At 49.1% G+C, this 12,665-nt stretch overlaps 1 protein-coding gene across 3 annotated transcripts in view; it reads right to left on the bottom strand.

The window, feature by feature from the left end:
* AKAP13 (A-kinase anchoring protein 13) overlaps nt 1-12,665 on the bottom strand; it is a 759,080-nt gene that overhangs the window by 5,145 nt on the left and 741,270 nt on the right. The gene's annotated exons all lie outside the window — the stretch shown is intronic.

Raw genomic sequence — 12,665 nt, 5'->3', positions numbered from 1 at the left:
TCCAAGTAACAAACAAAGAATTTTGAACTTAATGGTTTGGTAGAAGCTATAGAAGAGCATTTAATGGAAACACATTTATCATGATATGAAGTACTTTACTCATTACATGTAGGAAACTATGTCCTGACCAGTTAGAGCTGCCCTAATGGATATTTTGTCAAATGTTGCCCTGTGCCATAGTCGAGTGGAAAACAGCATAGGTTTATCTGCTAAATTTTATTCTTTGCTTTAGCAAGCTTCTGTTTCAAAGACTAAGTGCTCTTCCATTTCATAATATTGTTTTAAAGTTAGTGACCTTGATCATCATCCAATCAGAGCAAGATCTAAATGTCCCACTAAGTGAAAAAACCCATAACTGTGAAAGAGACTGACCAAGGATATAGGATCAGACTGGAGCGAATGACATGCAAAAAGGAAAAATAAATAATGGACTGTGTCTACACACTCAGTATTCTTATCAACATATGAACTGCTTTTACACTTCTATGAAGAAGCTCAACACACATCTCTTCAAGGAGCATTTAACTCCCAATCGAGTAGTAACTACCCATTCCCTGCCTAGCAACAAACAATGTTAAACCTACTCTTGTGCTCTCACTTGTTGCTCAACACTACTTTGCCATCTAAGGTTCAATGTTATCCTACCTACAATAGTTAGAGGAGAAGATACTCTAAATAAATGCATTTTATTATGAAGCCAACACATAAGGACTTGCATTAGTATTTCCTGGAAGGTTACTAATCGTTACACATTCAACTGGAAATGTATGCCAAATCCTGAAATTCTGAGCATTGCGCTAAACTCCCTTAAACTCTGTGAGACATTCATTTCCTCCATTTAGCCAGCCTACATTCTCAAGTGTTCTTGACATTAGACACCTTATGAAATTTAATAAATGCTAATTTTTTAAAATACTGCCATTCTTGGTCATAAGCTCACCATATGAACCTATTGTGAGACGATTCCACTCTATATAATCTGATTTCTAAGCTGAAATATTCCTTGTTGAGTTTAGTAGTACAACTTGTTTTGCTACCACACAACCTGTAATCAATAAATGTCCCGTGTATCCCCGTGGGCTTCGATATAAAAAGACTGTGTAGTACACAAATCTGTGGACTTTTTCTCTGTATCGTAGAACATTTTCTGCTGAACTGGATCCCAATACTTTTATGATAAAGGGCTTGACCAAAAAACACATTTATGTTTTACATATCTCCAGCATATAGTTAATTGTGCTTTATTAAGTTGAGCAGATGTACAGTTCCACAATTTACAATTATATTTTAAACTGTGTCTTGACTATAGGATCTTTACGTTATGACTACTTGTTACTTCTACCCATTTTTCATCCTTCAGCCAAACACGCAGACCTCCCCTCCCCAATATTGTTCACTGTACAGTTCAATCAACACACATCTTCTAACAGAGGACTATACTGTTATTCAATCTGTTATCAGTGCTCTATAATGTTAGGTATGTTGATGTATAAGACTCAATTGAATCCTATGAATCCCATCCACTTGCTACATGCCCAAAGTCCTATTGAAAAGGCATGGGAAAGCAATCTGTTACAATGGGCCGTTGAGGAATAGTCTTATATTACAACTGCCAGGAAAGACAATAAATGTAGAAGAACTTGCCACTAGGGCTGAAATGATCCATAAATTATTGGACCCCCCCAGACACTACGTCCCTGTAGGCTCATAGAACAAAAGCAGTTAGATTGAGGACTTGTGTCATGGCACTATCTGGGATTAGTGGAATGTGCACTGGCTTTTGCAGATGCGGGGAGCTCCATAATTCATATGTCATGGTAAAAAGTTTTAGGAACGATAGAGCTAATTGAGCCTCTCTCTCCTGCAACCTCCCATAATTCCATAATTGTGACTATGTGAGTTATTGTTGTGTTTGGATTGTCGTTGGTGAATATTTGACACCTATTTTATCTGGAAAATTATAAAGTTTAAAAATAAAAATACTTTTTCGGACAATTTGTACAAAAATTATACTCCACACCACAAGTTCGTACTGTGGAATTACTGATCACGTAAAATATTCACACAAAAAAACATGTACAACATTACCCAACTATCGAAGATACGAAGCAGAAAGCTCTTGAAAGTTTATACACACAAATAAGAGATATGGGCCACTTTTTGTTAATCTGTAACTACACAAGAAATCACTAGTTTATATAAATCCGACTTAAGATGAATAGGAGAAACAACTCAAATATCTTTAAAGGCCTTTAAATGATACCGGTTTTGTAAATTATGATCATGTGATCACCAATCAGACTATCAGTGACACTGTGCATTTGCACCCAATCTATGCAGTAACTGAAATTACACAGATCTCATCAGCCCTAAGGGACTGATTACAAGCAGGGTGTATTCATGGTGGCGTGACAGCAACTGCTGCACTGGCGGTCCAGCCACTGCATTTTGAGTGCGTCGGTACCACCTCCATAAGACCACTGCTGGTGGGCCTGCAGCACTGGTTGTACCACCCACAGAAGCAGCCCTGTAAAATGTGTCCAAGGTCTGCCATTGTAGAGCCTGCGTGCAGTCTGGTACTGCCATGCTGACTGGGCAAGTGCACCCACTTGCCTGTCCCTAAACCTTCCCTTTTCTTCATATTAGTCACCCCTATGGTAGGCCCAAGGGCCGGGTGCATTGTGTGTGGCATGTCCTAATAGTTAATTACAGCCATTTTCATTTTTCACTATTGCAAGGCTACCTGTTCTCCGTAGGCCAGAATGGGCTGTAGAATTGTTACACTTTATAATCCTAACAGGCTCAGAGAACATGGTAGAAATTCGACTTTAGTATGCCTGAACTCAGAATAATAAAATACATCTTTTAGTGAAGTTTATTTTAATATTCTGTGTTTGCAAATACCAATTTTAGAAAGTAGGTACTTTGTAACTTCGCTTTCAACTTGTGAAGGATCTCAAAGGGCTTGGAAAAGAGCTTGCCTCCTGCTGAAGTCTCAGGGACAACAGACTTCACACCCCAGCTCCCCAGAGTTCTTTTGGAAGTGCCTGCTGCTTTTTATGGCCTTCTGAGGAACTGCGTGTCGCAAGGAGCTGGAAGCCCGACTCAACGAGAAGAAGCGTGTCGCCGACACTGTGCCTGCCGTCGCAACTCCGGAGAAAGGATGGTGTCGCCGCTGGAACTGTCGCACTGCACCGCATAGGAGAGAAGCGTGCCGCAACGAAGAGGAAGCATGTCGCTGTCGCAACTCCGAAGAAAGAGGGTGTCGCCGCTGGGGCTGTCACACTGCACTGCATCAGGAGAAGAATCTCTCAACGAGGTCGGAGCGTGTCACCGTGCCTGCCGTCGCAACTCTGGAGAAGGAGGGTGTCGCCGCTGGAACTGTCGCACTGCACCGCATCGATCAAGAGCACCTCGCATCCCCGAGAAGCGCGTCGCTGTCGGAGATGCTGCCGTCGCATCTTGGATGTCGCCGCTGTAGTTGTCGCATCGAGCGGAAGCTTCACGCATCGTGGGAGAAGAGCGTCGCCGCTGGAGCTGCTGCCGTCGCATCTTGGATGTCGCCGCTGTAGTCCACGCATTAGACCGAGAACTTCTTGCATCCCCGAAGAGCGTGCCACATCTGGAAGATCTTCACGTCTTTATTTTTTGTATCTGAACTTTGCCGCATTTTCCATCGCTGCGACATTGCTTGTCGTGGAAGCGCAACGCAACTTAAGGTACATTGACGAAGAGTGTCGCATCTAAGAACTGAACTGAACTAAGCTTAAATCTACCATCTTAAAGTAATCATAGTGTGTATTTTTGTTGTTTAAGGTCTTGTGGTAATTCTATATAAAGTCTACTTATTTTCGATACCTGTGTGGTGTCCATTTGTAGTGTTGTCACTGGGTTACTGTATGTGGTCACAACTGCTTAATTTACAACGCCTCTGAAATAAGCCTTGACTGCTCGCGCCACGCAACCTAGAGGGTGAGCAGGGGTTATTTTAGGTGTGTAATCCCCTTTCCCTGACTAGAGGAGAGGGTCCCTGTTCATCACAAGTACCTACCTGTGCAAACCAGAGGCCCCCAAATCTAACAGTGGTGTTCACGCTATGAAACTGCTGGTGGTGAGAAAACCTAGCCTTCCTGCAAGTGGGTGCATGCAGGGGGGCACATGGTGTGAATCCCCCCCCCCCCTGTCTGTGTGCGCCCCCAGTTCCAGCACATCATGGACTCTATGGTTCATGGCACATGCTTTACAGTGAATGCTGCATTGAAATGCGCTGTGGCTGACCCAGGGCTGTGCCTTTTTTAAGGATCTCCTATGAGCCTTTGGAAAGGCAGCGCTGTGGGCCAGCCACCGCAGGACCACCCACCCAGATTACAACTTGTAATCCGGCAGACAGTCGGCGGCAGAGTTTGCCAGTGTGGGAGCGGGAGGTGAAGATCCACATCGTTCCCTCACTGCCAAACTCATAATCAGGCCCCAAGTGATCCATAAAAAAAAAGTTGTGAGGAGTATACCATTTGCTGGACTTAGGCATTCCCTCACTGTCTGTACTGTAACTCAGGACAGTAATAGATGACTAAAAGAAATGTAAAAAGGTTAAAGAATAAAGAGCTGGCAAAGTAGAGTACTGACCCACCAACCCTGCCACGGATTATTAGAACCACTAGGCAAGAAACATGTTGACCCTAGGAGATGAGCATAGCTTGTACTGAACCTAGTAGCCAGGAAAGCTGCCACTCCACACGTTTTTATTCAAGGGGAAAACCAGCCCGAATAAAAATATTATTTGGATTATCACACTTGTTTTGAATCACACACTTCACGGGCCACACCCCCCCACTTCCTCATACGTCAAGGAACAGAAGAACTCCAACAAAGAGCCCCTTTATGGGAGCCCGTTGGGAATTGCAGCGCCTACCCAACGTGGAGCAGGTCCAAATGATGAAAAATGACATCTAGCTTGCTGGGTGTGTGAGGACCCTAGTTCCGACAAAGCGGGATCCCTCTTGATCCTTCTACCTTAAACGCACAATTTACCTACCTTCGGTAACAATATATCTTTAAGTAACAGTAGTTAGTGTTAGATTCCTTACCTTAGAATATCCCCAGGCGACAGACTGAATCCGGAAAGTTTTGCGTAGCAGTACCCCTGCGCGTCAGTAGGCGTCATCTGCGGCTCCGCGTCCGTCGTCGGCATAATCGTGGTCGCCAGGATTACGTCGGAGTACTTAGGCACAGCCCTCGCGCGCTGACGTCAGTTCTTGCACATAGCTTTCCGCGTCAGGAACGCAGAGCCATGCCAGAGACCGACACTGGTGCCATAAAACTAGGGCCCTCAAAGGGAAATACCGTAACCCTAGATATCGGTTCGCAGAACACGGAGGATGGGTGGGGCGGTAAGGAATCTAACACTAACTACTGTTTCTTACAGATATATTGTTACCGAAGGTAAGTAACTTGTGGATCTGAAAGAAACAGGTTAGTGTTAGATTCCTTACGTTAGAATAGATACCCCGGCTATACCAACCCCGGTGGTGGGTCTGTGGACCAAGATCACACCAAAAAGTCCTGGAGACCGGAACAGCCGAAAAAGACATCTCCCTGGACTTGGCTGTCCAGGCAGTAGTGTCTAGCAAACGTGTGCAGCGAGGCCCACGTAGCTGCCCGACAGATGTCCTTCAAGGGGACTCCCCGACCCAGGGCAGTAGTAGCCGCCGTGGCCCGAGTGGAATGGGTCCTCAGCCCAACCGGGGGCTCCTTCTTAGCCAAGGAGTAACAGACCTTGATGCAAAACACGACCCACCAAGAGACGGTCCGAGATGGTCCGTTTGTGCACCGCCCATCCCTTCTTTGCGCCTACGTAACCAACAACGAGCTGGTCATCGACCCGGAACTGGCGTGTACGATCAAGGTAGAAGGAGAGCGCACGTTTTGGGTCCAGACGGTGGAGCCTCTCTTCCTCTTTCAAGGGATGCGGAGGCGGAAAGAAGGTGGGCAAGGTGATGGACTGCCCGATGTGAAAGGCCCTAACCACCTTGGGCAGGAAAGAAGGACGAGTTCTTAAAACAACCTTGTCCTGATGGATAGAAAGGAAAGGAGGCTTAGAAGATAGAGCCTGGAGCTCACTCATTCTCCTGGCAGAGGTGATGGCAACCAGGAATGCAGTCTTGAGAGTCAGAAGACAAAGAGGGCAATTGTGAAGTGGCTCAAAATGAGCGCACATCAGATAGGTTAGAACAAGGTTCAAGTCCCACTGAGGCATCATGAAAGGAACAGGAGGAAACATGTGCGTGATTCCCTTCAAGTATCTATTTACAACAGGAGACATGAAAAGAGAAGGCTGATCAGGAATCCTCAAGAAGGCAGAAATGGCTGAGAGGTAGGCCTTAAGAGTGCCCAGAGCAGAACCCTGCTAGGCAAGAGAAAGAAGGAAGAGGAGAACCTCTGAAAGGGGAGCAGAGAGGATCCACAGCCTTTGCTGTGCACCATGCCACAAATTTGTTCACCCTGCAGGCGTATACCGATTTTATGGAGGAACGCCAGGCTGCCAGAATCACATCACAGACTTCAGGAGGCAAGTCAAATGGCTTCAACTGCCGCCGCTCAATCTCCACGCATGAAGGTGGAGGCTGGACAGGTTCGGGTGGAGGACCATCCCCTGCTGCTGCGACAGAAGGTCCTCCTGAAGAGGCAGACGAATCGGGGATCTACTGACATGCTGAGTAGCTCGGGATACCAGTATCTTCGTGCCCAGTCCGGAGCCACAAGGATGACTTGGGCCCGGTCTCGCCTGATCTTCTTCAGCACTCTCGGCAGAAGTGGTATAGGCGGAAAGGCGTACAACAGACCGCAGCTCCACTTGTGACGAAAGGCGTCGCCGAGCGAGTGCCGCCTTGGAAATTCGAACGCGCAGAACTGATGACATTGCACGTTTTCTGCGGTGGCGAATAGATCTAACCAAGGCTCTCCCCACTGCTGAAAGAGACCTTGCGCCACGTCCGAGTTCAGACGCCATTCGTGATCCCTTATGCACCGGCGGCTGAGTTCGTCCGCCCTGGCGTTCAGGGAACCTGCCAGGTGTTGAACCACCAGGGTGACGCCCTGGCGTTCCAGCCATTTCCAGAGACGCAGAGCCTCCTGACATAGGGTCCACGACCCCACCCCGCCCTGTTTGTTGCAATACCATATGGCGGTGGTGTTGCCGTGACCACCTGCAACACACTTCCCCGCACAGAGGGAAGGAATGCCTTCAGTGCAAGTCGGATCGCCCGCAGCTAAAGAAGGTTGATATGGAGCCGGGATTCCGCCGGAGACCAGAGGCCTCTGATCTGCGCCTCTCCCAAGTGGCCTCCCCATCCCAGGAGGGACGTATCCATCACTACTGTGTGCTCCGGTTGGGGAAGGGAGAGGGATCTGCCATTGACCCAATCGCGATTCGTGAGCCACCACTGCAAGTGTTGTGCAGTGCCCTCCGAGATCTGGACATGATCGGACAGGTTGCCCTGATGCTGCGCCCACTGGAACTTTAGGTCCCACTGCAGAGCCGGCATATGCCATCTGGCACGTTGCACTTGCATGATGCAGGGGACCATCAGGCCCAAGAGCCGGAGGGTCATCCTGATTGAAACCTGGGATTGAGGCTGAAAGATCGGAATCATAGCCTGAATATCCCGGACTTGCTGCTCAGGGGGAACCAGAACCGCTCCAATGAAGGGGAGCTTCTGAGAGGGACTCAGGTGCGACTTCGGCACGTTGATGGAGAACCTCAGCAAATGCAAGAGGTCGGCCGTAGTCTCAAGGTGGGTGAAGACTGCCTGGGGCGAGCCCGCCTTCAACAACCAGTCGTCGAGGTATGGGAAGACTGACACCCCTGACCTGCGCAGATGAGCTGCGACCACCGCAATCACTTTTATGAAAACCCGAGGGGCGCTGGTACAGCCGAAGGGGAGCACGGTAAACTGAAAATGCTCCTGGCCTACAGTGAACCGCAGGTAATGCCGGTGGGCCAGCAGGACAGGGATGTGAAAATATGCGTCCTGCAAGTCCAACGCTACCATCCACTCTCCAGGGTCGAGGGCAGCCAAGACCTGAGCTAGCGTCAACATCTTGAACTTCTCCTTCCGGAGGAAGCGATTGACGTCACGGAGGTCCAAGATAGGACGCAGACCCCCTTTGTCCTTCTTGGGGACCAGAAAGTAGTGGGAATAATAACCACTCCCGACTTCTGGCCCAGGTACGCACTCGATGGCCCCCTTGGCCAGGAGACCGTGACTTCCTGTTAGAGAAGAACCAAATGATCCCCCGACATGCAGTGACACCGAGTTGGCATGGCCGGAGGGGGGGGACTGAAAGGGAAGGGAGTAACCGTGGCAGTTTATCTGCAGCACCCACTTGTCCGATGTAATCTCGTGCCAGTGGGGGAGGTGGTGGCTGATCCTGCTACCCACCGGCGTGGGGTGCTCCCCGAAGCTCAGATTAGGAAGGTTTGGCAGTGGAAGCAGCAGGGGTGGAGATGGACGGACCCACGCGCTGGTTCCCCGCCCTGCGGAAACCGCGACCACAGCCACGCTGAGGCTGGTTATGCGGAGGCCTGTTGGGTGCCTCTACCTTGGCCACGAAAGGAATGAAAACCAGGAGTGCCCGGGTTCTTAGTAGAAAGACCCAAGGACTTGGCCGTAGCCCGCGAGTCCTTAAATCGCTCAAGTGTACTGTCAGCCTTGTCGCCAAACAGGCGGGTGCCATCAAAAGGCATGTCCATGAGTGAGCGCTGGACATTGGGCGAGAACCCACTCGAATGCAACCAGGCATAGCACCGCAACGCCACAGTCGTAGAAATTGCCCTGCCCAATGAGTCGGCGGTGACCAACGCACACTGAATGGTGAACTTAGCCTCACCCTTACCTTCAGCAATCACCTGAGAAAGGACAGTCTGCACCTCCTCAGGACACTGAGGCAACACCTGAGTAGCGGTCTAACAAGCAAGCAGTGTTCACCGGCCGCAGCCCCAAGGTTGCCGAAGAGAACAACCGCTTCCCAAACTGGTCCAGTTTTTTAGAGTACTTATCTGGCGGGGCCATGGGAAAGGCACTCTGCGACGTCGAGGCCTGAATGACCAGGCTCTCAGGCGTAGGGTGAGTGGTCAAGAAAGCGGGGTCGCCGGTCGTTGGCATCTGGCGACGTTTTTATCCACCGGGGCCCCCGTGGCTGGCCTCGACCAAGTGCCCAAGACGACTTTTGTAAGGGCGTCATTGAAGGGAAGCAACGGCTCCGACAAAGTTGACGCCGTCTGGAGCACCTCGGTGAGGAGATTTGTCTTGAGGGTCACTGTATGGAGGTCAATGTTGAGGGCCTCAGTAGCCCAACCGTGTAGGAGGCACCCTCCTCCAACATAGGCGGGGGAGAGGCGAACCCCGGGTTAGAGGAGACATCGAGGTTACCTGCATCCTCCAAGTCGTCCACCCAATCCTGGTCGGAGTCACATTGCTGGGCAAGCGGGTCCTCGTACCCTTCCCAGTCTTTGTCCGCCTCTGGTGTAGAGGAGGCCGGTCGCGGCAGGAGAGCCGGAGCAAGGACCAGCGCAACCTCCCAATGCGGATCCCAGGTCGGAACAAAATGGTCCTGGAACAGGGGCAAGGGTGGGATAAACGGCACCCAGTGCGGCGCCAAGGGTGGCGCCTGGGCCGGCAACTCTGTACCTCGTAGCGCCGGGGCCTGAGCCAGCAGCGTAGGATCCTGTGGCGCCGAAGCTGGAGCTGGTGGCGGAGCCGCCGGGCCAACAGGGTTTGGACACGGGACCGCGGGGCCCAAAGGCGTGCCGGCGGGAGCCCAGGCCTAACAAGGCTGTCAAAGGCAGCAAGTAACTCTTGCAGCCCCTTTGGAGTCGCTGACGGACCCGGGTATGGCAAGTAGGCCACGGGACTCCCAGGCTCCAGAGGAGCCGCAGGGGCGAAGCCCCTGTCCCCCTCCGAGGAGCGACGTCGGAGAGCGAACACGCTTCTTCGACTTTTTTTTATGGTGTCGCTTACCAGAATCCAAAGGTGAAGACTTGGAGCCCGAGGTACGATGGCTCCGGTCCCGTGAGCAGTCCCGGGAACGAACCCTAGACCCGGAGCAGCGATGTAATGAATGGTGGACCTCTAGCAATTTCCAGCGCCGCTCCCGCAAGGCTTTGGGGGCCATGGTTCGACAGTCCCGGCAGTCGTGATCGGTCTCCAGGCAGTAGAGGCAAACATCGTGGGGGTCAGCCACTGACCTTTAACGGCGACAGGCCCAAAAGACTTAAAGCCAGGCACCCCTACGTGCACCAGGAGAAAAAAGGTCTCACAATAGCAGTCAAAAAGTGACTTCGGTACGTGCTCAATCCGGATCTGCGCTTGATGGCGCGGAAAAATGAAGAACGGACGTCAGCGTACCTTGCGCCCATTCATGCACTGCTTTTGACCTCACATAGTACATCACTCATCACATGTTCTATGACATCATTTATGACATCACACATGCTTTTATTGCACACATTGCTCTAAATATGGGTGAAGCATTAGAGCTATGAAAGTAAGTGCAAAATAGTTCAGACTATTATGAAGCATTATTATTGCTGTCATACAACCCACATAGGTAACGCAAGATTGTTCAGTTGACCCTAGATTAGATACTCCATAGGCAGCCAAGTTCCTGTTGACTATGAACCACAGATGTAAGGTTAACCTCTGCTGCACTCGGTGCTCAATCTGTATGCAACTGTTCAGGGAGATCCAAGTTGCTCCACATCCTGAAGCCCCGTTACATACCTAATGACAATCACTTAACCTACACTGAGAAAAGAAGTGGATATGAGTAGCAAAGTGGGTACTGTTGACGCCGATTAGTCTACGGAGAGAATTTACTCTGTAACAGTTTGGTTTCAGACAACGAAACTCTCATTAGAAATACACCACAGAGTATTACAAAATATCTACTAAGAACAGGGTACGCTCTATGCAAAAGAGTGACAGTTCACTTACAATAACCAAGGTCCTACTGTGTTAAGGATCCTACTACCAGCACCCTTTATACTGTGGTGAAAACTTTACAGACGGCTCATCTTCTGAAGCAAAACAAGCACATGCACATAGGCTAGTATCTTGTGCACACAGTATTGTATGTTTAAAGAGATTTTGTCTAATAACTCAATGCTGCTTACAAAACGTAGTATGTAGAATCTTTGCCCTGCTTGGGGAGGGTGGGAGAGGGGCCATGTGACCCACTCCCCATATATGCAAAGTTCTTACCCCGGGCACTTTAATGGCTCAGGGAGGGGAAGCATACAGAGCCGGGGTTGGGTTCCCTGGGGCTTATAATTAGAGACTGCAGCCTGTCCACCATTTTCTTTTATCCCACGGGCTCACAGCAATTATTGCCAATTTTTATTTTTGGCCCTGGGAGGGGTTTTGGCCTTAGGGGGTAGAGGTATCCTTACCCTGCCCCTTATATTACTTTTTATTTTTAACTTCAGGACAGTTTGCTAAGTCCCTGAGTCCTGTTATGGCTGCCAGCAACATTTATCTGATGCTGCTGGCAGCCATTCAGAGCACTCACTCTTACAGGCGTGACTCTCGTGGTAGCGAGATGGCCAAAGGGAAATAAAGTTCCCTGGGCCAATAAGAACACTATTTTTAAATTGGCACGCCTGCAATAGCCTTTCGAGCCTCTCTGGGAGCCAAACATCCAGTTATACAATTATATGTGAACCTTAATTTCTCCAAAACTATTGAATTGAATTGAATATATATATATATATATATATATATATATATATATATATATATATATATATATATATATATATATATAACTATATATATATATATATGTATATAACTATATATACATATACATATATATCAAAACAACAGGTTGCCCCACTGGAGATGTCTCACAGGAAGGGGTTACAGCACAGACACCCCCGGCAACAGCAATGTCAAAGCCTCCCTCCTGCCTCCTCATTCTCTGCCAAACGCGTTTCGAGCACTTGATTGCTCTTGATCACTGGCTGCATAAAATAACAGGAACAGCGGACTTGGGTGGAACTACGCATTTAATTGATAACAGAGTCCCGCCCATGTGGGCGTAAACAGTAATGCATCATGGATATGATAGTCCATTGAATTTATGCCTGGGACTCACAGTTGCCATACAAAACCCGGATGGGTGCCGCTGACTCCTTTTCATAATAATCCTCAGTGGGAAAGTTTAAAAGTATAGTCTCATCCCCTGTGGGTAGAAGCAGATAAAGACGGTTGTCATGCTGTCCATTGAGCCCCGGTGGTGAGGCCCCCTTCATTCCACGCGGTGCTAGTAAGTATAAACACCGTAGATCCGCCACCCCGAAACGCGTCAGGGATAATTATATGCGGAAAGGGAAAATACTGGTTTCCTAAATAAAGATTCCTGTTGGAATGAGCTCTTGTGAAGTTACGTCCTTACTCGAGGGGCAACAAGGAGGAAGAATGGATGTATGTATGTATATATATATATAGACTAACAGCATCCAAGAAAGTTTGGTCCGTGTCTGTGTCCGCAGGCGTGGTCGAGGGGAAACGATTGCGCGAGGGAGACGGTGGTTGCCTCTACGATGTGGAGGGAACAAAGAATCCTATCGCACTTCAAGTGGAGTTCGTGTATTCCTTTTCGCT

The sequence above is a fragment of the Lissotriton helveticus genome, chromosome 3_1 (genome assembly GCF_964261635.1).
Source record: "Lissotriton helveticus chromosome 3_1, aLisHel1.1, whole genome shotgun sequence".
NCBI lineage: Eukaryota > Metazoa > Chordata > Amphibia > Caudata > Salamandridae > Lissotriton > Lissotriton helveticus.
This window is presented reverse-complemented; position numbering and strand designations above follow the sequence as displayed.